The sequence below is a fragment of the Balaenoptera acutorostrata genome, chromosome 16, assembly GCF_949987535.1.
Source record: "Balaenoptera acutorostrata chromosome 16, mBalAcu1.1, whole genome shotgun sequence".
NCBI lineage: Eukaryota > Metazoa > Chordata > Mammalia > Artiodactyla > Balaenopteridae > Balaenoptera > Balaenoptera acutorostrata.
In genome coordinates, this window is record NC_080079.1 from 42,280,953 (window position 1) to 42,307,224 (window position 26,272).

Below are 26,272 nucleotides of genomic sequence, written 5' to 3' on the forward strand. Positions count from 1 at the left end.
ACAGAAGTTCATTTTGAAAAAAAAGAAAGAAAATAACCGAAAGTTGTACTTTTGTTTGTTGCTACTGTAATCGATTTTATACCATAACTTTGCAGAGGCATGACCACCTAAAACATTGTGACAATTTTTTTTATATTCCCCAAACATTTTAGCACAGAATGTACACAATTATTGCACCTACAAAGTTTTCAAACAAATGGAACTTTCTTTCTTTTGTTTTGCACCACAGTGCTAAATCATTACAACGTATTGAGTTGTATTTATAGCAGAGTTTACTGAACTCCTGAAACTTGTATATGTTAGTGTATCCAACTTAACTCACTACACAGAGTCTCTGATGGGCTTTCCATTCTACAATATTGTCGCTATTGAAAACATAAACACATTGTATAGATATGAATTTTTCTTAAGCACTGATGGTTGAAACACACACACACACACACACACACACACACACACACACACACACACTAGCATCCCCAAATGACAGATAAGACATACTTCTTTTTGTATGTTAGTTTTTATTGAAGGAAAAGAAGTACCTCCTCTAGTTACTGCCTCTCTCCTCCAGTTCCCTCACACAGATTCAAACTCATTTCAAGGGATTTGACATATATAATAAACTATATTATATATATTATATATGTCTTTTCCTGTGTGTTTGTTAGCTTTTAATTAGAAATAAATGTATTCCAGAAATAGAAAACTTGACTGTAATGAGTTGATCATTGAGGCCTTCTACACTTATGACCTCCCTAAATACTTCGTCCTCACCCAAATTCAAATTTATTCTGCAGGAATGACATGAGAGACAGTCAACAGAGAGGATGTCTGCAGTTGCCTATGAATTCCCCAAGGTAACTGTACTTCTTTATGTTGATGACTTTATTCCTTATGGATGACTGGTGATTACTGTTAATTGAAGTATCAAGCAGTTATTTTCACTGAACTTTGGAATGATTTAATAGAAATATCTTCTTCTGAGAACAAACATATTTTCAAGAAGGTGAAAATTAGAGGTCTAAAAAATATATTTGGAATTTCATTACTGGAGGAAAAACTTTTTTAGCTGGAACTTTCTTCTCCATGGTTATGGTTCTGTATTAGTTCCATCAGAGTTTCAGAATGTGTTTCTCATTGTATTTCTTGATAGATGGTGCTGATCATGTAAAGGAGAAATGTTAACATAATGAAAGAAAAGAATAGAATAATTGAATTCTCAATAGCTAGAGCCTAAACTGCTTTAAAATGTCATGGAGTCTCTTTCAGAAACTTGAGCTTGGCAAAGTAGGCAAAGTGGTTCATCCAAGACATGTGGCTAGGAGAGAGCAGGACGAGTGTTCACTCTGTGTCTCCTTTTAGGAATGTCAAGGCTTTAATCTATTTAACTTAAAAAGGTACTGAAAAAATAATCAAAGTCTTCACTAGAACTGTTCTGTGTTTCACAGAGCAGACTTTGATTGGGCTAAAAGCAGTTGACTCTTTTCCTCTGTTATTTCAATTCCGAGTCTTGTCCTTTTTTAATCTTCACTCTGCTTTTATAATTTCGCTTTTGCCTTTGCTGGGTTCAAATGATCTAGAACCTACATATAAGTCAGATTTAGAGCTAGAATGTCGTCACACATAAAATAATAAAAATAATCATGAACAATGAATATCATGGCACCCACTGAGTGTTCTGATCTTTTTTGTTTCAACACCTTAATCTTTAAAAACTTATTTTAGCTACACAGCACTATTCTAATCAACCCCTTTCTGCTGCAGCCATCCTCAGACACCACTACCCCCTCCAACTCTATTCTTATTATTATATTCTCATTTATATTTGTATTTGCTCTGAAAAGCGCTATTATGTTTTACGATGCATTGTGAAACAAGTTATAAAATACATCTATTCTTATGGAATATAGAATTTTTAAAGCTAAGGTCATTTAAAAATCATCTTATTTTTTCCTTCAGTAAGCTATCTAAATTGATTCTGATCAATATATGTTTCAACATTTGTATATTTACACATATCTCTTCAAATTATCCTACTATATCTTCATACACCCAACTATTGTATAAAGACAGATGCTACAATAAAATCATATATGAAATATATCTATTTTTATCATGATAGCATAAGTCTCTTATACTGTCAGGCATACAGTTCCATTGATGAAATAATTTATCTAGCTCTCAATAAATAATGACAGGTTAAATGTCAATGTTCTAAAGACAGAAATATCCATATAAAATCTTCACAAAACTTCTTTGTTAATTTTTAGTAAATTTGCTCATGTTGCACTCCTAAAAATTTCCATTGGAAAAACATAATGTTCAAAAAGTATTAAAAGTATAAATCATATAGATTTTTAAAAATACATAATTTAAAGATCTGCTTTTCTAATGTGTATATCTGTGGAAATAAATGCATGCACATATCACACATCCCAGATTTTTCTTTCCTTCTTCCCGAGTATATTATTAAAAAGAAGAGATAAAATAGAGAAAAATTAATGATGCAAATCATGTCCCCAGTATTAATACAAAATCTATTAGTTACCTGGATTTTTAAAAAATTTAATGCCCCTCTTTGTTTCAATTTTCTGGAAAAGGCATTAGATAAAGCATTAAAATTATCTATAATAGAAGACCCAAGTATATTTCATGGGGAGAAAAAAGCACAAGAATAAAATAAACAGCTGTAGAAAAAACAAAAATGACATGTCCTTTACTAAATAATTATGAAAGTGTAACCTCTAGGTATCTGAGTAGAAAATAATGAATGATTCTAAGCTATACATTATGTTCTGTTTCAAAATGATAAAATATAGACTTAAAATCATTACAAAGTATTGCTTTAACCATAGTTCACTAGCAGTAACTACAATGAATCATTATCTTGAACTATCCATAACTGTGGAAGTGCACATACTGACTCCTACCTCCCCCTTTCAACAAGTTGTACAAATGTTTATGCCCAGAATAAAACATTGCCATAGGGTTCTATATAATCTGAAGAATATAATGTGAAAAAAAGTCTGAATTGTCTGTTGTGTGAGTGGTAATAACAATGGAAGCAAATACTAAGTACATGTGTCCTCTACTGTTCAAAAACATTATTTCATTTTATCCTCATAAAAATTTTCATCAAGTGTTTATTAATTAGACTGTATTATAATTTCTTTTGTATACATGGCTAACATTTAGATAAACTCAGGCTTAAACACTGATCTATACGGTTCCAGAATTGACGTTGTTAATCATGCATTTGACATATGAAATGAACATAATTGAGTTGCTTGTCCAAGTATTGGTGAATATTTTAAAAGTCAGAATTCCATCTCTTCTTTTTAACAGTATACTCAATTGCGAAGGGATACTGAGTTGAGCTGTGCTTGAGGGTGAGAGAACCACATTGGGAACAGGAAAATTCATTGAAAGGCAACAAGAATGAGATACCCAAAGCTCTTCCTTGCCTGGGCTCTCCAGTTCTGGCTACCAGATTTATGCCCTCCTTCCTCCTGCCGGCACAGGAGACTAGTGAATTTCTCTGTGGGGAGACTGACCAAGAGAAATCACATTTAGGGGTTCTCAACAAAATGTCCAAGTCCCTATCTAGTCACCCTCTGGTGATGTCTACCAGCTAATAATCCCCATCCCACACTTAGAGAATCCAATCACATTATTTATTATGTGATGTGATGAAGATGTTAGCTAAAGCTGTGGTGGTAACACATTGCAATATATAAATGTCCAAATCAACATGTTGTACATCATAAACTTACACAGTGTTATATATCAATTATATCTCAGTAAGAGAAAAAGAACTTAGAGAGTTAGATCATAATTAGAAAAGAGCCACAAGCTTTCAGGGCATTTATTAGGAGATATCCTTTCTCATGATAATCCTGATATCTAGTTCAGATGCTCCATATCAAAATTGCCTGGATGTTGTAGGGAATTGGCATTGTGTAAGTCAGAATCTATCCATGTGGAACTAGCAAGTCATGATGAGCATTACTCTGTGATCTACAATTTAGATACTAAATACGGTCAGACTTCATAGATACCTGATATTGTGATCTGAAAATTCCAGAGAAGGAGAGTAGCAGCTAACATCAAACTAAAGTTCTGGTTTAGAATCATAGTTCATAGTAGAGCAATAATAGATGTCACAGCTAAACATTAAGCTTTTAGCATGGGTGTTTGTCCTTAAACTTTGTTTTGAGGAAATATAATATTAAAATTTTAAATTATAATTTCAGTTGACAATAAAAATGAAATTGGAGAACCAAAAATTAAAGGCCATAAATTATACTTAGCTTGAATGCAATTTTCAGATATTCTTGATATTGGGAAACATGTTTACTCTGTGTTATATATTGGAGTTTTAACACAATAAATGGTTTTCAAAACAGTTTTGTAACTATTTAGGTTCTAGCTGTATTTAACTATGACCCCAAAATGAGTGGCAGAAAGAGGGGCTAAAATGTAATAAATATCCACTATGTGCCAGATACAGTTCAAAAGACTTTTAAAATGTAGTTTACTTCATTTTTCAGAATAAACTTGCACATCTTAATTATCCCCATTTGATAAATGAGAAAAATGATATTTTGATTAAGTTTCTCAAGGTCACAATTCCAAAAGCCACATTCTTTGCACTGGGGCATAAAAGGTGACATGACAAATCTGTTTTTCATTGTTTTCTGGGTCACATCATTTTCTCTGACTAAAAATGCCTCGCTTAGACAAGGCCAGTCTTTAATCACCAGAAATGCATTCCTTATTCTACCCTCTTTCAAAAACCTGCTGAAGAGTTTCCTTTAGAAAATATAACACATTAAAATAAAAAGGAAAAAATTTAAAAAAATAAACAAATAAAAAGTCATCTATGTACTTGGTATTTTATATGGTAGGTTTTATAAATTACACGTTATATAGTGCAATGCATTGTAATGTTTTCTGAATCAATTCACAGAATTAGGAGAGGCGCTATGAATTAGCGTATTTTCTATTTATTATTTTCCCATTCGTAACTTCTATGGTATGTACACATTCAGAAAATAATGGTGAAGCCATAAAATATGAAAACATTTGGCCCAGCTTGAAGTACAGTTGTGAGCTATTAGAGTGGTGTAGATTGAAGTCTGTTTAAATACTCACCTGGAGAAAATACTCCCCTTATGAGAGGTATTATTGTCTGAACCTCCTAAGGGTTCACATAACTAAAAGTACAAGGTCTGCTCTGGGGAAAAACACTCAAACTACGGTGTATGGATTCAGGAAAGATGAAGACTAAGAAAAAAGAAGGGAAAGGAAAAGAGGAAGAAGCAGTAGCAAAAGTAATTCAATTTAAATTTGCACAATTTTATTTAATGCCAAGAACAGTGATATTTGTTGGTGATTATTAAAAAAAAAAAAAGAAGACATTTTACTTTAATAAAGACAACAGTTTACTGCTGAAAACTTTTAGGTCTAACTCTAAGGGTAAAACATAAAGAACAGGTTGCAGTTCAAATCTAGATTTGGTACTTACTTGCTGTGTGACTTTGGTTAAACTGCTTAACCTTCCAGAGCCTCAGGTGTTATTTGGGGGGGCTACCTCACAGATTTCCCTGTAGCAACTAAATGACAGAATATGTCTAAAATGCATAGCATAGCTGTAGAAGTATATTAATTTCTTCCCTCCAATAAAAATTTTTTAAAGGTGTCTGGTTCAGGAAGAGATTGGTCTAGTTTGTCTTATTTGAAAATAGCACCTCTGTTTTGAATTCACTGTTAACATTTTAAAACAGTGGAATGATTCTCCTTTGGAAATTTTCAAAGAGGGAGCAGATTTCCTTGCAGTTTCATGGAAGAAAAAAAAAATCATCTAAATATGTGCCAGTCAACTTTTTAACTCTTTCGGTGTGAGTATAGTCCACTGTTGCATCCTTGCCCCTGACCGTTCATGTAATTGAAATAATCCTTTGGTACTTTCCCTTTTTAACAAAGTGAGGGTATTGTGTCAAACTCTCTGATAAAAAAATTATTTCTTGTAGTCTCTCTCACCCATTCCCATGTGTGCTTCTAAGAATTTTACCTGGAGAGACAAAAGCTTACTAGACCAGCAGTTAGTCTCATTGGATTCCAAAGATCCAGATAATTCCTGGAGACTTGTATTGATGGTTTTCTTAATGTCTAATGCAGTAAGATTATTGAATATTCTGTGAAAATGCACACAGAAGTCAGGATTCTAGCATCACACTTCGGGGTAGGGGATGCTATAATCTGTGACTTCAAACTTCAAGCAGAAAATTATTACTAATTCACCTAGCTGTTTTGGTAGTTAAATTGTTAGAGACTGATGACATTTAAATTTGACTTTCTGATGGAAGTAGAACAAACATGATAATTCTACTCTCTAATTTGATAAGAAGGTAGATTGAGACATCTTTTAAAGGGACTGAAATATTAGAGTAGCTTTTAATATTAAAATAATTTCACTTGCCTTAATAACATTTTTCTCTATAATTATTAAATGAAGAGTGCTAATATGAAATTATAAAAATATATTTTGAAGGTAATTGCTTAGTTTGTTTCCTTTTAAATGTATAAATTATTCAGACTGTCCTAGAAGGCTATGATTTAATACCTCAAAATAGTATGACCCACTATGATTATTTAGCCAAAGGTTTCAAGTAATCATTGACATCCAGTCCAATACCATCAATTATAAAGCACTTCCATATAAGCACAAAAGTAGCATAAAAATTAACATTATTCTAGAATAGCATCCTGGGGACTAAATGAAAATATTAGTTTCAGTTATAATGAAAAACTGTCATTCTCCAAAAATCAAAATAAAGCAAACCACTATACTAAACACATAGAATTTGCTAGTGAATATATTAAGAACTATCTGCAAATTGTACAGAAACCCAAAGATGGGACATAATTATTCTACAGTTGGGACTCTTACCTGAACTCAGCAGAAGAGGAGCAATGTCAGTCCAGACAACAAAATGATGTCACTGGATCCTAGGTTAGGTCCATAAGAAGTTGATATTAGAAACCATATTATATCAGTTCCCTAATTTATTATACATATTTTTATTAACAGGCATATGATACAGTGAGCAGTCAGTGTTAACTTGTCTAAAACTGATACCCCACAGACTGGACTCCCATCTTAGGAACTGGCCTTCTGCAGATTTCAATGGACATTAGTTATAGTTGGATGCCTAGGCCGTCAATCCCCAATCCCAGTAGAGGGCTAAGATCGGCTTTCAGCTGGAGGTCAAGAGTGGCAACAGTTAGGCTTTGTCCCTAGCCCTCTAATCACACCAGGGAGGGGCTGGCTCCTCCTCAGCCTTGGACACTGAAAGGTGGATTAGATCTGGTTTATACAATGATTGAATTCCCAGGATATGATGAATCAGAGGGGAGGGAGGGCACTTCCTTGTTCATACAATTCTAAGTCCCACTATGCACAGCCAGAGGCTAGTTTCTGTAATCCAATGTTAAGTGTTGCTAGAGTCCAGTTCACTTTCCCAGAAAATGGCAAATGATAGGATAAATAAGCATCTGATCTCATTTCCATGAATTGCCCACAGTGAATGCTACTCTGGGTTTAATGTGCTGCCGAGTAATTCCTCCTTGTTTGCTCACTTTCTAGTCTTTCTCAAAAAATATTTTTGTGATTATCATGAAGTCTCAAGTGAAAGAAGTTCTCCAACTTGGGAGGGCCCCACAGGGTCCTGCTTGGTTTCATGCCTGGTTAAACTAGTATGACTAAGCAAAAGCAAGTGAATACAAAGGGTAAGTAAAAGAAACAGATACAGTATGGAGTCAAATTTGTTCTTCCCGATTACACATTGAGTTTCTGTGATGGACCAGGCATTGTAATAGGCACTAGAGAAACAAGGATATTCCCTGTCCTCAAGGATCTTCCCTTCTAGTTTGTGAGGAAATGCCATGTGGCTGACAGTGTCTTGGTTCTCTGGCCAGGTGCAATGTGGTTGACAGGGTCTCAGTGGTCTGGCCAAGTGTCAGGGCTGAGCCTCTGAGGTGGGAGAGCCGAGTTCAGGACTTTGGACCACCAGAGACCTCCCAGCCCCATGTAATATCAATCAGTGAGAGCTCTCCCAGAGATCTCCGTCTCAACACTAAGACCCAGCTCCACTCAATGACCAGCAAGCTCCAGTGCTGGACACCCCGTGCCAAACAACTAGTAAGACAGGAACACAAGCCCACCCATTTGCAGAGAGGCTGCCTAAAATCATAATAAATTCACAGACACCCCAAAACACACCACTGGATGCGGTCCTGCCCACCAGAAAGAAAAGATCCAGCCTCATCCACCAGAACACAGGCACCAGTCCCCTCCACCAGCAAGCCTCCACAACTCACTGAACCAACCTTACCCACTGGAGGCAGACACCAAAAACAATGGGAACTACGAACCTGCAGCCTGCAGAAAGGAGACCCCAAACACAGTAAGATAAGCAAAATGAGAAGACAGAGAAATACAAAGGCAATGAAGGAGCAAGGTAAAAACCCACCAGACTAAACAAATGAAGAGGAAATAGGCAGTCTACCTGAAAAAGAATTCAGAGTAATGATAGTAAAGATGATCCAAAGTCTTGGAAATAGAATGGAGAAAATACAAGAAGCGTTTAACAAGGACCTAGAAGAACTAAAGAGCAAACAAACAATGATAAACAACACAATAAATGAAATTAAAAATTCTCTAGAAGGAATCAATAGCAGAATAACTGAGGCAGAAGAACGAATAAGTAACCTAGAAGATAAAATAGTGGAAATAACTACCACAGAGCAGAATAAAGAAAAAACAATGAAAAGAATTCAGGACAGTCTCAGAGACCTCTGGGACAACATTAAATGCATTAACATTTGAATTATAGGGGTCCCAGAAGAAGAAGAGAAAAAGAAAGGGACTGAGAAAATATTTGAAGAGATTATAGTTGAAAACTTCCCTAATATGGGAAAGGAAATGGTCAATCAAGTTCAGGAAGTGCAGTGAGTCCCATACAGGATAAATCCAAGGAGAAACACTCCAAGACACATACTAATCAAACTGTCAAAAACTAAATGCAAAGAAAAAATATTAAAAGCAACAAGGGAAAAGCAGCAAATAACATACAAGGGAATCCCCATAAGGTTAACAGCTGATATTTCAGCAGAAACTCCGGAAGCCAGAAGGGAGTGGCAGGACATATTTAAAGTGATGAAAGGGAAAAACCTACAACCAAGATTACTCTACCCAGCAAGGATCTCATTCAGATTTGACAGAGAAATTAAAACCTTTACAGACAAGCAAAAGCTGAGAGAGTTCAGCACCACCAAACCAGCTTTACAACAAATGCTAAAGGAACTTCTCTAGGCAAGAAACACAAGAGAAGGAAAACACCTACAATAACAAACCCAAAACATTTAAGAAAATGGGAATAGGAACATACATATGGATAATTACCTTAAATGTAAATGGATTAAATGCTCCCACCAAAAGACACAGACTGGCTGAATGGATACATAAATAAGACCCATATATATACTGTCTACAAGAGACCCACTTGAGACCAAGGGACACATACAGACTGAAGGTGAGGGGATGGAAGAAGATATTCCATGCAAATGGAAATCAAAAGAAAGCTGGTGTAGCAATTTTCATATCAGACAAAATAAACTTTAAAATAAAGACTATTACAAGAGACAAAGAAGGACACTACGTAATGATCAAGGGATCAGTCCAATAAGAAAATATAAAAATTGTAAATATCTATGCACCCAACATAGGAGCACAATACTAAGGCAAATGCTAACAACCATAAAAGGGAAAATAGACAGTAACACAATAATAGTAGAGGACTTTAACACACCACTTTCACCAATAGACAGATCAACCAAAATGAAAATAAATAAGGAAGCACAAGCTTTAAATGACACATTAAACAAGATGGACTTAATTGATATTTATAGAACATTCCTTCCAAAAACAACAGAATACACTTCTCAAGTGCTCATGGAATATTCTCCAGGATAGATCATATCTTGGGTCACAAATCAAGCCTTAGTAAATTTAAGAAAATTGAAATCTTATCATGTATCTTTTCTGACCACAATGCTATGAGACTAGATATGAATTACAGGGAAAAAAACTGTAAGAAATACAAACACACAGAGGCTAAACAATATGCTACTAATTAACCAATGGATCACTGAAGAAATCAAAGAGGAAGTCAAAAAATACCTATAAACAAATGACAATGAAAACACGACGACCAAAAACCTACAGGATGCAGCAAAAGGAGTTCTAAGAGGGAAGTTTATAGCAATACAATCCTACCTCAAGAAACAAGAAACATCTCAAATAAACAACCTAACCTTACACCTAAAGCAATTAGAGAAAGAAGAACAAAAAACCACCACAGTTCACAGAAGGAAAGAAATCATAAAGATCAGATCAGAAATAAATGAAAAAGAAATGAAGGAAATGGCAGCAAAGATCAATAAAACTAAAAGCTGGTTCTTTGAGAAGATAAAGAAAATGGATAAACCATTAGCCAAACTCCTCAAGAAAAAAGGGGGAAGACCCAAATAAACAGAATTAGTAATGAAAAAGGAGAAGTAACAACTGACACTGCAGAAATACAAAGGATCATGAGAGATTACTACAAGCAACTGTATGCCAATAAAATGGGCAACCTGGAAGAAATGTACAAATTCTTAGAAAAGCACAACCTTCCCAGACTGAACCAGGAAGAAATAGAAAATATAAACAGACCAACCACAAGCACTGAAATTGAAATGGTCATTAAAAATCTTCCAACAAACAAAAGCCCAGGACCAGATGGCTTCACAGGCGAATTCTATCAAACATTTAGAGAAGAGCTAACACCTATCCTTCTCAAACTCTTCCAAAATATTGCAGAGGGAGGAACACTCCCCAACTCATTCTACGAGGCCACCATCACCCTGATACCAAAACCAGACAAAGATGTCACAAAGAAAGAAAACTAGAGGCCAATATCACTGATGAACATAGATGCAAAAATCCTCAACAAAATACTAGCAAACAGAATCCAACAGCACATTAAAAGGATCATACACCATGATCAAGTGGGGTTTATTCCAGGAATGCAAGGATTCTTCAATATATGCAAATCAAGCAATGTGATGCACCATATTAACAAATTGAAGGAGAAAAACCATATGATCATCTCAATAGATGCAGAGAAAGCTTTCGACAAAATTCAACACCCATTTATGATAAAAGCCCTGCAGAAAGTAGGCATAGAGGGAACTTTCCTCAACATAATAAAGGCCATATATGACAAACCCACAGGCAACTTTGTCCTCAATGGTGAAAAACTGAAACCATTTCCACTAAGATCAGGAACAAGACAAGGTTGTCCACTCTCACAACTCTTATTCAACATAGTTTTGGAAATTTTAGCCAGAGCAATCAGAGAAGGGCATGAAATAAAAAAGAATCCAAATCAGTAAAGAAGAAGTAAAGCTGTCACTGTTTGCAGATGACATGATACTATACATAGAGAATCCTAAAGATGCTACCAGAAAACTCCTAGAGCTAATCAATGAATTTGGTAAAGTAGGATACAAAATAAATGCACAGAAATCTCTTGCCTTACTATACAAAATGATGAAAAATCTGAAAGAGAAATTAAGGAAACACTCTCATTTACCATTGCAACAACAACAACAAAATACCTAGGCATAAACCTACCTAAGGAGACAAAAGACCTGTATGCAGAAAATTATAAGACACTGATGAAAGAAATTAAAGATGATACAAACAGATTGAGAGATATACCATGTTCTTGGATTGGAAGAATCAACATTGTGCAAATAACTATACCACCCAAAGCAATCTACAGATTCGATGCAATCCCTATCAAACTACCAATGGCATTTTTCACAGAACTAGAACAAAAAATGTCAGAATTTTTATGGAAACACAAAAGATCCTGAATAGCCAAAGCAATCTTGAGAAAGAAAAACGGAGCTGGAAGAATCAGGCTCCCGCACTTCAGACTATACTACAAAGCTACAGTAATCAAGAGAGTATGGTACTGTCACAGAACAGAAATATAGATCAATGGAACAGGATAGAAAGCTCAGACAAAGCCCAGAGATAAACCCACGCACTTATGGTCACCTTATCTTTGATAAAGGAGACAAGAGTATACAATGGAGAAAAGACAGCCTCTTCAATAAATGGTGCTGGGAAAACTGTACCGCTACATGTAACAATGAAATTAGAACACTCCCTGACACCATAAACAAAGATATACTCAAAATGGATTAAATACCTAAATGTGAGGCCAGACGCTATAAAACTCTTAGAGGAAAACATAGGTAGAACACTCTATGACATAAATCACAGCAAGATCCTTTTTGACCCACCTCCTAGAGAAATGGAAATACAAACAAAAATAAACAAATGGGACCTAATGAAACTTAAAAGCTTTTGCACAGCAAAGGGAACCATAAACAAGACGAAAATACAACGCTCAGAATGGGAGAAAGTATTTGCCAATGAAGCAGCTGACAAAGGATTAATCTCCAAAATATCCAAGCACCTCATGCAGCTCAATACCAGAAAAACAAACAACCCAATCCAAAAATGGGCAGAAGACCTAAATTGACATTTCTCCAAAGAAGATATACAGATTGCCAACAAACACATGGAAGGATGCTCAACATCACTAATCATTAGAGAAATGCAAAACTACAATGAGGTATCACCTCACACCAGTCAGAATGGCCATCATCAAAAAATCTACAAACAGTAAATGCTGAAGAGGGTGTGGAGAAAAGGGAACCCTCTTCCACTGTTGGTGGGAATGTAAATTGATACAGCCACTATGGAGAACAGTATTGAGTTTCCTTAAAAAACTGAAAATTGAACTACCATATGACCCAGCAATCCCACTACTGGGCATATACCCTGAGAAAACCATAATTCAAAAAGAGTCACGTACCACAATGTTCATTGTCGCACTACTTACAATAGGCAGGACATGGAAGCAACCTAAGTGCCCATTGAGAGATGAATGGATTAAGAAGATATGGCACATATATACAACAGATTATTACTCGGCCATAAAAGAAAAACAAAATTGAGTTATTTGTAGTGAGGTGGATGGACCTAGAGTCTGTCATACAGAGTGAAGTAAGCCAGAAAGAGAAAAACAAAAACCGTATGCTAACACATACATATGGAGTCTATAAAAAAAAGAATGGTTCTGAAGAACCTAGGGGCAGGACAGGAATAAAGATGCAGATGTAGAGAATAGATTTGAGGACATGGGGAGAGGGAAGGGTAAGCTAGGATGAAGTGAGAGAGTGGCATTGACATATATACACTACCAAATGTAAAATAGATAGCTAGTGGGAAGCAGCTGCATAGCACATGGAGATCAGCTCAGTGCTTTGTGACCACCTATGGGTGGGATATGGGGATTTATGTATACATATAGCTAATTCACTTTGTTATACAGCAGAAACTAATACAACACTGTAAAGCAATTATACTCCAATAAAGTTGTTTAAAAAAAGGTCCTCCAAGTCATCCTGTTAATAGATATGTATATCTACACCTATAGCCATGTCTGTCTATCTTAAATTTATATCAGTGTTAAGTATATATCTGCTTATAAATATCTGTATCAATTTCCATATCAACATCCTTATTTGCATGAGAATATGAGCCACACTTCTATGATTTGCATGAGTCCTGTTACCCAAGATTGGTAACCAGACCTTTTACACAATCTCCCTTACCGAGCGACATTCCAGAAAAAATAATTTCTACCTTGGGTTGGTGCATATAGACTACCAATAGATTCACTCCACTCTTATGTACAACACATAGGACCTAGGTCCTTGGGCCAACCCATTAGAACATTTTATTTTTAATCCATTAAATGTTACACTCAAGTTTATGTTTCTCAGAAAAACATGATGATCAATAATTTTAAATTGTCCATCGGATTTAGGATTTATTTTTTCATTGGTGTGAAGTTCTAAAAGTATATTGTTTTTTTTAGAGACTTAGAGATTATACACAACTCTCTTTCTTTGACTGGCATTGATGAGTATGGATGCTGTGCATCATGAGAGAAAGGAAATATGTTGAAACCAAGTCAAGGTCAAATATTTAACAAGAAGAAAAAGGAGACAAAATCTGGTGGGCTATTACTGGGGGGTCATTTTAAACAGCTCAGAGAGAAACATCAGTGCTTCTTCATCTGCTCAGATATTCTGTCCCGTAATGACCTCTGTGATCTCATTTTTTACTTGGACTTCTTTAGTCTTGAAACCTTAGTGAATTCACTGCAAACATGTGACCTACAAGCCAATTATACTCAAGATTATAGACTCCATATAGGGAGCTCTGATCATTTTATGATCTTAGTAGCAAAAATGCCATATGTTCGTATTATGCTTTAACTTTTCTAAAAATCGTTTTTTTTTGGTTTTATTTATTTATTTATTTATTTATTTATTTATTTATTTATTTATGGCTGTGTTGGGTCTTCGTTTCTGTGTGAGGGCTTTCTCTAGTTGTGGCAAGCGGGGGCCACTCTTCATCGCTGTGTGCGGGCCTCTCACTATCGTGGCCTCTCTTGTTGCAGAGCACAGGCTCCAGACGCGCAGGCTCAGTAGTTGTGGCTCACGGGCCTAGTTGCTCCATGGCATGTGGGATCTTCCCAGACCAGGGCTCGAACCCGTGTCCCCTGCATTGGCAGGCAGATTCTCAACTACTGCACCACCAGGGAAGCCCTAAAAGTCGTTTTTTTTAAACTACTGTGTTGTCATCTCCAAAAATACATTAAACATGAATACTTAACCCCATTTAAAAATATTAAAAACTAGCTTTAGAAATTGCTAAGAGGCAGACAACCTATTTTGACTTATTTTTTCAAGTTTTTAGACAATTATAATGGATTCAATCTTTGGGTATCATCATGTCTAGGTGATAATTTGCCAGTGCAGAAATCAAATGTTATTCCCCAAGGACAAATTAAGTATATATTGCTATGGAATAAAACAACATTTAGGTCACTAATCCATTTGGAGTTAAAACTTGTGTATGGTATAAAAAGGAATGAAATTGTGCCATTTGCAGCAACGTGGATGGACCTAGAGACTGTCATACAGAGTGAAGTAAGTCAGAAAGAGAAAAACAAATATCGTATAATATGACTTATATGTGGAATCTAGAAAAATGATACAGATGAACTTATTTGCAAAGCACAAATAGAGACACAGACGTAGAGGACAAACATATGGATACCAGGGGGTAAGGGGGGCTGGGATGAACTGGGAGATGGGGGTTGACATATATACACTACTATGTATAAAACAGATAACTAATGAGAACCTACTGTGTAGCACAGGGAACTCTACTCCGTGCTCTGTGGTGACCTAAATGGGAAGAAAATCCAAAAAAGAGGGGATATATGTATATGTATAGCTGATTCTCTTTGCTGTACAGCAGAAACTAACACAGCATTGTTAAGCAACTATACTCCAATAAAAATTAATTTAAAAAAAGAATTTCTTTGTGAAATAAAAAAGGTTTAAAAAATATAATTTTTAGAACAACAACAACAACAAAACTTGTGTATGGTGTAAGGTATGCATCTAATTATATCTTTTTCCAAGTGACTACCTGGCTGTTCTGGAACCATTTATTAAAAAGTCTATCTTTGCCCCAGTAATTTGAGATGTCACCTTTTTTGTATATCAGATTTTTAGGTAATTGAGTCTATTTCTGGGCTTTCTATTCAATTCCACTAGTCTATTTTCTATTTGTACTCCAGTACCACCCTGTTTTAATCATAGAAGTCTTATAGTATGCTTTAATTTCTGGTAGGGCTGGTCACCTTTTCTAGTTGTTCCTTTGTCATGTTTTTCAGGCTATTTTTGCATGGTTTTCTTTCTGTATGCACTTTAGGACAAACTTCTTAACTCTATAAAAAAGCTTAATTGTATTTTTATATACAAGTAAGCATGCAATCTATAAATTAAGGACAACTGACATCTTTATAATGTTTTGTCATCCTATCCAAAATTAAGAGATATTATTCCATTTGTTTCAATCTACTTTTGTATCTCTCAGGAGTGTTTGAATTATTTCTTATAAGTTTTGAACAATCCTTAAGTTTATTCTTCAGTATTTAATCTTTTTCTCAATTTTAAATAGGGCTTATCTAATACAGTTTTCTCTAACATTGTATCTTTTAATTAGTTACTCTTTGTGTGTATGAAGGCTATTGATTTTTGCATACTAATTTAAAACAGGAATTCTGCCTGCACCTATAATAAGGAAGAAGAGGTGACTATAATAAGCCTGAGAAATTGTGGCCTAGGTAGAAAGAGGATAGTGGACTCTCCAAGAATGCTCCCATTTGGGTACCTGCCTGCTCTGCTGAACAATTCTTGGGGTGGGAGGGTGATGCCTCTCAAATTCTAATATGCATCTGAATCTGCTTGGAAACATTGACATTTCTAATCTGTGAAACAAGGGGTTAAAAAAAAATTTAGTATATCAGAGATAACTCCTGTCCAATTTTCTTTCCTTTATCCAGGACTAGGATGTCAACAAGTTTTACTTGATTGAAAATGATTCTGTCACAACCTCAAGTGCAGTAAGAGAGGAAATAAAGGAAATGGCCATGAATATATTTGAATTTGGGGTAAGTTAAAAAAAAATTTATTCTATGCTGAATAAGAAATATATCTTAAAGCAAACTTCTTCAGTAAATTTTTCATGTACTAATATGACTACTACTCCTAAGACACATACATTGATTACTCTGTTCCACACACTTTTCTGAGTGTTTTATACATGTTTACTAATGCAATATTTACAACAATTATATGAGGTAGGAGTAATGAATGTCTTTATATTACAGATAAGTAAACTGAGTCATAAAAGGTTAAATATAATATTTCTTCAATTCTAAGATGCAAATATTTTACATTTTAAAAATCTTCTAAGTAAGAATGTTTCTCACAATCAATGGCTTCCTCTAATAGCAGTAAGCCAGGGTTCAGTCAGGTTATTTTTACTTCTAACTTGCTCAACTCTGTTTGTTATGCCTGGGGCCATAAATGGACAACTGCAGCAATTCGAGTTTCAATCAGCAAGTCACAAGTTCTCTATGTGAGGAAAGAAATACAAGTTCTGGTTGTAATCTTAAGGTTCTTAAAGTTACTGATTTAGGTCAGGTAACTAGATGATAAGCTTAAAAGATGGAAATTCTTACACAAGTGACTTACTGAGAGAGTTTCCTCAAGAGAAACCACTAGGGGTATAAGAGAGGCTGTATAGCATACTGCAAGGAGCTAGACTAGCATGTGGTTACATGGCAAGACTAGCCTTAGTCTGTATCCACAGGGAATGCTGAAGTATAAATAATATCAAGAGGTTGTCCTGCCCAGGGTCAAGGAGCTGGAACTGTTATACTGTGTACCCGCAAGTCCTTGTACATGGAGTGCCCCCAGGACATCTCTGCGCTAGGGCTCTGTCAGCTCTGTCAGCAGAGTTTAATCTTTTGGAGAACAGCATAGATGCGAGTTGTGAGCAGTCAACACCCTCAAAAGCTGGTGGATGAGTACACTTCACAGTAAAAAAGATTGTGTAGGGCTCCAACAGCATTTGTTATGGTCACCCTCTCATATGATCAAGAAAACTCCAAAGTCAAAACTTGCATTTTGTTTGGCAGCACCAGCAACAATATGCAAGACAGCTCCAGATAGAATAATGGATCACACTTTAAAGAAATGCTGTATCCCCAATGCTCTTTATGGCATAGGTGACACTATTATATGGAAAAAATATACATCTTCTCTAAATCTAAAAGTGATTCCCCAAATTCAGATTCTGAATAAGAAGCAATTACAAATATATCACAAATTTATTTTGCTTATATTTCCTTTAAGTCTATGTACAAGAGGGCATGTAATACAAATCTAAATAAGCATAAAAGATCTCTTTAAATAAATTAAGAATAAAAATGCAAAATAATAAAAAAAAGTCATATGATATATACAAACTCCTCCCACCCTCCTTGCTAACCCTGTATCTTATATAGAAATCTATATAATGCCACAACTTAAAATCAGTGTCATCTAATATTCATGAAATATAAGGATTTCCCCTAAAATCACAGAACTTAACGAGTGGTGGAGTTAAGTTTTGAACTCAGGTCCTATGGAGGAAGAGTCCTTGAGAATAATATACGGTCCCTTGGTTTGTCTGATGAATACATTTTCTGTTTTTGAAATAAAATGGTAAAAATTAAATTGAGAGGAATTTTGCAAACCATCTTATTAGACACTCATATATAATGGAGTGAAATTACTGTTACATTTTATAATGCTGAACGGTAACAAAAGGAGACATCCCACTGTGTGAACCAGTCCTGAATGAAATGATGCATACATAAAAGCTGAGCTCTTGGAACAACATGGGTCAATAAAGGGGCAAGCTCTCAGGGACTAGGGGATACGAGGGCATCAGAATTAATGCAGAAGTTAGCGTCAGGAAATAAGGAAATACACAACACTGCAAACGTGAGAAACCAGTAACAAAAACAATTTTTGAAAGTTGAGTGATTTTGTTTTAATTTACAAAACCTTTTAGTAATTTCCTGTCATTATGCATCACATATCCTGTGGGAAACTCAGAATATAAAGATAAAATGATTAGGTAACTGTCTTTAGAGTCATAGTAATAAACAAAACCTACTTTTATGTGAGGTTAAATAAAAAGGCAAATCCTGACAATGTGACTGATGAAACAATGATATGAGATATATGTTGCTGTGCTATGGGGAGAAAATAGATCCCAAACACTCTTTCACTCCTTGATCACACTGATCCATTCTGGGCTTCATTGTACCTCCTAGATGCCATGTGCCATTGGACAAGAATTATATTTAACAAAATTATTTTATAGCTTAAAGTTATATGCTTCAACATACTCCATGAGTTAGAATATTGCTACTGATTCTTTCAATATACCTGAAAGAGAAATTCAGGTCAGTCATATGCAGAGAAGGAGCATCTTTGAATACTTTCTCCCAAAACAAAACTCTATGAAGCCCAGAATCTGGGAAGAGTCACACAGAAGGGGGGTTGCTCCCTATCCTATAATTGCCAGTAAGTTCCTTATTCTAAAGAGGTCACCTTTCAATGTTTGTTACATGTTGTGACCTAAAGATATTTTCCTGTGGCTGAATAGGTGATTTCTGCTGCAACATATCTTTTTCACAACCAAGTCACTTCTCTTAGAAAACATATAAGCATGTACACACACACACACACACACACACACCTTAGCTACCTAACCAGAGTTGACTCTGCAATTTCTATAAGCCCAAATTCAGTTATTATCATCCATGTTAGGTGTTATTTTTGTTACTGCAGTTTTCTGCTGTTTTAATCTTCAACTATTGTTGGCAGTGAAAGATGGAGAAATAAGAATGTATGGGGCAATTAAGTCTAATCTCATCACAACTGCTCATGTGTATAGTGGTGCTAAACCATCATTATTTTTTTCTATTTTACTCAGCAATTAGGTAGGAAATGAAATTTGAGTTGAGGCTTTCTCTCATTCATTTGAACACTAGGGAAGAAAATGACCAAATCACTAAATATTGTGGTAGGGACAGAGTATTAGGTGAACTGTGAACAGAAAGAGGTGAAACTGTAGTGGAATTATTCTACTAACTGTCAAGCTAAGCAATTTTAAGAGGATAGTCATGTTTTCAGAAAACTAGAGAGTAGTTTATTTATAGGCAACTTATTACGGAAATAGCCTAAAGGGTTATTCTTAGAAAAACTCTGAAAAGGCTAATATTCTACTCTATTATATCCCCATCTCTCTTTTGCAGTTCTTCCTCTCATGATGTTCAGGGCTCTTGACTATCTCCCTCCTCCCCTCACACACCTCTATTTCTTTAAGAAGGTCTAAGCCCTCACAACTCTGGCCTTTCATTTTTGTTTTGTCTTATTTTTGTTAACATTTATTTAGCACTTAACTGTGCGTCAGACATGCAGTAAAAGTTACACGTGATATATGCCCCTACTTGTAGTAGACCTATTATTCTGAATGCTAGGGAAATATGACTGGTGATATTTAACGTTATTTAACTTGTTTAAGATCTACAGACAAGTAAGTGATGTTACCTGAGATTTGAATCAAGCTCTTTCTAAATTCTGACCTTATATTCTTAACAGCTATATATTCTTTCTTGTGTATAGTAGTGCTAGACAACAATTATTTCTCTCCCTCTCCCGTTTTCTCTTCTTCCCTTCTTATCTTCCTCTTCCTCCTCCTTCTTCTTAAACATCTTTGTCATTTTTCTCCCACTAAATGCTCGATTTCCCTGCTTGCCAACCCAGTATTTAAAAAGACCTGCCAGGCAGCATAAATGTTTGCCCACAGTTTCCAGATTTATATTTCCTCTGTTCATGAGATCAGAAGATTGAGACTGAAACCACTTAGTCCCAGTTACAAGTTCCTGGGAAAAGAGCCTAATTGTTTGGAGATGGCAAACTCTTTCTGCAGATGAGATTTTTCTTTTTGTCCTCCCTTTCTCCCTTGGTGATTCGAGCCTGTTTTTTGACATGTGTTTCTCTTCCCAGCAAGTCATTCAAGCCATTTTCAATTGCTAAATTTTCACATAAATGTGGTTCATTGAAAACCCTCATGACAAATTTTACTATCTGTGCCAAAACCTGAGGCCAAGCCCTACTGGCTTATCACTCTTCCTCTCCTAATCTTATCTTGGCACACTTCTGAAATTATCTCTCTTCTTGAGTTTCAAGACCATCCTTGAGTAGAGAAGAGTCATGATACATTTCACAAATCCTGCCTACAAATTCAGACATTTGCAGATTATGGATTTGCTCATTTGGAAGTAGTATATTGGAAGCTGGGAGCATCTGACTCTGTCATTACATCTAGGCTTCAGCCCCTCAATGAAAATAAAGAAATTCAAATGTCTAAGGTTCTTTTTAGTTCTACTTCCCACATACAGTGTATATGTCACATATATTCTCCTTTCATTATCTGCTTCTTTACTTGACAGCTGGCCTGTTTTCACTATTCCAAACACTTACAGGGATATCTCAATTTGGGGCGAGTAAATTTTCAACAAACAAACCTTAATAAAGAGTAGGAACTACAAAATATATCCACAATGAAGGGTGTATATTATAAGTTGATAGTGAAGGCTCATGATCAAATTCAGTTAACAAAATGCATTCATAAAAGCTGAACAGTTTACATTTTATGTATATACTGTACTGACATATAACACATAGCAGCTTTCCCCCATCCCATTTTATTTTTATCCTCCAAATTCTGGAGTTCACTTTCAGTTTTATTTCCATCCCTTCCTAAGTCTGTCCTGGACACATAAATCACTGGACTAAATATCTCTGTCATTTCTCAAAGCTAGCCTTCACAGAGAGCATTTACTCTATTCTGGAACCAGGCAGAAAATCTTATCTGACTTCCATGAACAGAATTCTTCTATTACTGCTTTTAGAACCTGACAAATTGTGAGCCAGTTACTGATTGTCTATTTCTCTATTTCTCAATGAAACCATGTTTTAGGACTTTTGCTTACTCTACTGAAGCAAAAAAAACCAAAAACAAAAACATGTTTTAGGACTTTTGCTTATTCCACTGAAGCAAAAAAAACCAAAAACAAAAACATGTTTTAGGACTTTTGCTTATTCCACTCTGCACCTTATTTAACAAAGGAATTGAACTTTCTTCAAGCAGTATTTTAAAAAACTAAAATATAGTCTCAGAAATGCCAAACTAATTGATCTCTCAATTTTCATTCATTCTTTATATCTGCTGCTGGAACTAATTAAAATAAAATAAAGTGGATGTTGGGAGTAAAAGGGGAGCTGAAGTGGATGGCATAGTGAGAGCAGTCATTTATAATAAATTAGGTTGCCCTTCTGGTATCATATTTGACCTGTATAGTTGTGAGTTAGGGACAGAGGTATAAATGAAAGGAACACATCAAGAAATCTCAGGTATAAGAAATCCTGAGAAACCACATGTCAAGTTAAAGTCTCATGATAAAAACAGATGAGGTTTCAGGACAGCAGAAATCCTGAAGATAAAGAAATACTGGAGGTATAAATGTAAAAAAATGCATCTACAGAACTTACATGATGAAAACTACACAATACTATTGAGCATAATCAAAGATGATATAAATAAATGAAGAGGTATACCTTGTTCATAGATTGGAAGACTCTACATACTACAGATGGCAATTCTCCCCAAATTGATATAACAGGTTTAATCTCTGTCACAATCTCAGCAGCATGGGCAGTTGCTGCAGTACCATTTATTGAAAAGACTTTCCTTCACTGAACTGTTCTTGAACCTTTGTAAAAAATCAGTTGGGCATATTTGTATGATTCTATTTTGGGGTTCTCTGTCTTGTTCCTTGATCTATGTTAGATAATAGATCTATTATCAGAGGATCTATTCCTCTGATAATAGCACATAGTATTCATTACTGTAACTATAAGTTGTGCAGAAAGAATACATCTAAACCTCAGTCTCACAAGCAATATGAAAACTAACTCAAAATGGTTGACAGACTTAAATGTAAAAGTATGCAAATTTTAGAATAACACATCAGAGAAAATCTTTGACATCTATGGTTTGGCATAGAGTTCTTAGACTTGAAACCCAAAGCATGATCCATAAAAGGAGAAAGTGATATATCAGACTTTATCAAAATATAAAAGTTTTACTCTTTATGAGACCGTGTTAAGAAAATTAAAAGACTGGCTACAGAATGAGAGAAAATCTTGGTGAACAACATAGACCATAAAGGACTAGTATCTGAACTATATAAAGAATTCTCACAAGTCAGTAGTAACAAAACAAATTATCCAATTAGAAAATGGGAAAGGACTTGGAGAGACATTTCATCTGAGAGGATATACAGATGGCAAATAATCACATTAAAAAATATTCAGCATCATTAACCTTTAGAGAAATGCAAGTTAAAACCACAATGAGAATTATCTACACACCTATCAGAATGTTTAAAATAAAATATAGTGACAACAGCAAATACTTTCAAGGATGTGGAGAAATGGAATATTTATACATTGCTGGTAAGAATGTATAATGATACAATCACTCACAAAACATTTGGCAATTTCTTATGAAACTAAGTATGCAACTACCCAGCAACAACGCTTTTGGGTATTTATTGCAGAGAAATTATGACTTATGTTCAAACAAAAATCTGTATATGAATGTTTATAGCAGTTTATTTGTAATAGCAAAAAATTACAATCAGTCCAGATGTCTTTTAGTGGGTGAATGGTTAAACAAACTGTTACATCCATCTTGCAGAATAAGACCCAGCAATAAAAGGAAATGGACGATTGCTATGCTCAGAAACTTGGATAAATATCCAGAGAATTACTAAGTGATAAAATTGTTCTATCAATCTCAAAAGATTCATATGGTATGATTCCATTCATATAACATTCTTGAAATGATAAAATTAGAAAAATGGAGAACAGATTAGTGGTTGTCAGAGTTAAGAAGGATAAGGTTGGGAGGAAAATGAATGTGGTTTCAAAAGGGAAATATTAGGGCTCCTGTGATGATAGAAACATTCTGTATCTTGACTGAATAGATTTCAGTATCCTGGTTGTGATATTATGCTGTAGTCTTTAAAGACATTACCCTTGGGGGAAACTGGGTAAAGTGTACATAGAATCTCTCTGTATTATTTCTTATAATTAATTGTCTGTGAATCTACAGTTATCACAAGATGAAAAGCTTAATTAAACTTTAAAAATATATATCCAGAACAGGGAGAGTATGCATCATTTCTCACATTTATTTACGTATTGAACACCCTTTTTGGTAGAACATCTGAAGGACTAGTTTTCAACAAAATCCCACACATTCTGTTTATCATAGGCTCAATCAAAGACAAAAACGTAAGGATGGGTATGGTTTCTTTCCTGAACTTTATCCAGATGAGCTTTTCTCAGGATTCTATTTCAGACACCTACCGGAGACTGGCAGATTTATTGGTACAAGAAAATGAAAATGATAGTAGAAGGTGAGATATTCCAAATTCTTTATGGAATTGATACGTAAAAGGAGGTTGATTAGCAATAGAAAAACTAAGGCAAATCATACAGGCCAAAGACTTAAGAGAATATTTGGAATGGCATAGGATGGGGCAAAATTTCACTGTACAAGAGCATCAGGATGTAAGTTATTATTGCTGTGTCAACACTAAGGGAAGCTCAAAAGTGCAAGCCATGCAGTTAAAATCCAGGTTAGTTGGAATGTATATGCTGAATTGAACAAATATCTCAGAAGGGAGTAGGAGGAGTGGAAACCAAGTGAAATAAAAGCTGAAGAGAACACTGAAATATGGGATTGGTTTATTTAGTGGATGCTATCTCAGTCAGTTCCCAGAGTCCAGAGGGCTATGTGTGTCTGAAAGCTGAGCTTGGTATAGATAAATGGCACTATCCATTCATAGTTTATAATTACAACAGGGATAATGATATTAATATTAACAGTAAGTCTCTTTAAATGAATGTTTAATGTATATGAGGCATTGTGATAATGCCTTTAGTTCATATCAGTAACACTGTGATAACTGATTAACTTTAGTTCAGACCTATTATTGTTCCACTTAGAGAACAGTAAAAGTAAGAGCTATAGAGACTAACTTGCCTAAGGTGACTGAATCAGTAGATTTGTAGAATCTCACAAGTAGAGATTTTAATAGCCAATCAGTAAATATGAAATCCAAGTTAGTCATAGTTTGTGATGAAAATGGTTAAACGTTGGGTAGGTACAGAAATCCGGTCAACTATTGTCTTATTTTGCCTTATTTGTCCTTATTTCTATCATATACATACCAAAAATCTTTAACTATGATTTTTAATGATGAAATTCAGGGAATGGGAAAGAACTCTTTCAAATTAGAGTCATGAGCTTATTTTCAAGTTCTGTCACTTACTAGTGATACAACATTGGACAAGACAGACTTTCTGAGTCCCAGTTTTATCATGTGTCAAAGGATGTAATAATACCTGCATTACACATTTGTTGAGATCATTCATGTAAATATCTAATATTACCACTACCACCACCATCAACATTATCATCATCATCATTATTTATTCCTACCCTTTGTATTATCTTCTTTTTATAACATCATAATTTCTATCAAAATAGTAGCTTTAAGTTAAATCCTATTATCCTTTTTAACTTCTTCTGTATACTTAGGTCCTTATTTATCATGAACAAAAAAAGGTCTCATCATCGTTCACTGAAAGTATGAGTTTCCTAAAAACAAAAATACCAACAACCTGATACCCAAATTAAATACTGATTACTTTTGAATTGTTACAACAGGAGTAGCACATTATTAAATATAGCAGTTAAGAGGCTGTCAAGATCTTGCATATTTCTTCTTTCCAGTGTTCTATAATCACTGATGGTCTGACTTCTAGCATCTAAGGGCAGAGTGAAGAAAGAAGACTGTTGCTCTGATGATGAAGTGAAAGGTCATAGAAACTAGTGATTTCTAGAGTTTTTATTGTTTGGGAAATTGTTGTGGTTTCTGTGGACCTGGAAGGCTTCTACTCGAAATGTCAGTTGACTATTTGTTTTTTGGTCATTCCAAAGCTGTAATATAATTGCTGATGAGTGAAAAAGAAGAGACAGTTTGATTGGTTGGATTTCAGGAAGCAGGGAATGTTCAAGAGTGACTGGCCATGGCAGGTTTGAGTCACAGCACTAGTAGCATGATAAAAAAAAATTGGGAGATAGAATTAGAGCATTATGTATAAGGCAAAAAAGGATAAGAGCAATCTGTGGACTCCTGTTCCTTATCATTTGTTGAAGCATCTCCTAGCATCTCTCTATTTTCTGTGTGAGACAAGTATTTTCAAAGGCTTTTCAGAATATCACAAAGAAACATGGCTTTCTCTTAAATTCAGAACCCATGGGATTTGCACTACAAAAATTTTACTTCAATTATGCATCATTGTTGTAGTAGGCAGAATAATGGTCCCCCAAAGATGCCCACATCTTAATCCCAAGAGGCTGTGAATATGTTACTTTAATATGAGAAAAGAGACTTTGCTTATATGATTAAGTAAAGGATCTTGAGAAGGGAGATTAACCTGGATAATTCAGATCTGCCTA

General features: G+C 35.1%; 1 long non-coding RNA gene across 1 annotated transcript in view; it reads left to right on the forward strand.

Moving 5' to 3' along the window:
- The first annotated feature begins 818 nt into the window (after positions 1-818).
- LOC130705073 (uncharacterized) overlaps positions 819-26,272 on the forward strand; it is a 264,956-nt gene continuing 239,502 nt past the window's right edge. The window contains exons 1-2 of the long non-coding RNA XR_009005724.1: positions 819-857; positions 16,614-16,721. This is a non-coding gene — a long non-coding RNA (uncharacterized LOC130705073). The remainder of the gene's footprint in view (positions 858-16,613; positions 16,722-26,272) is intronic.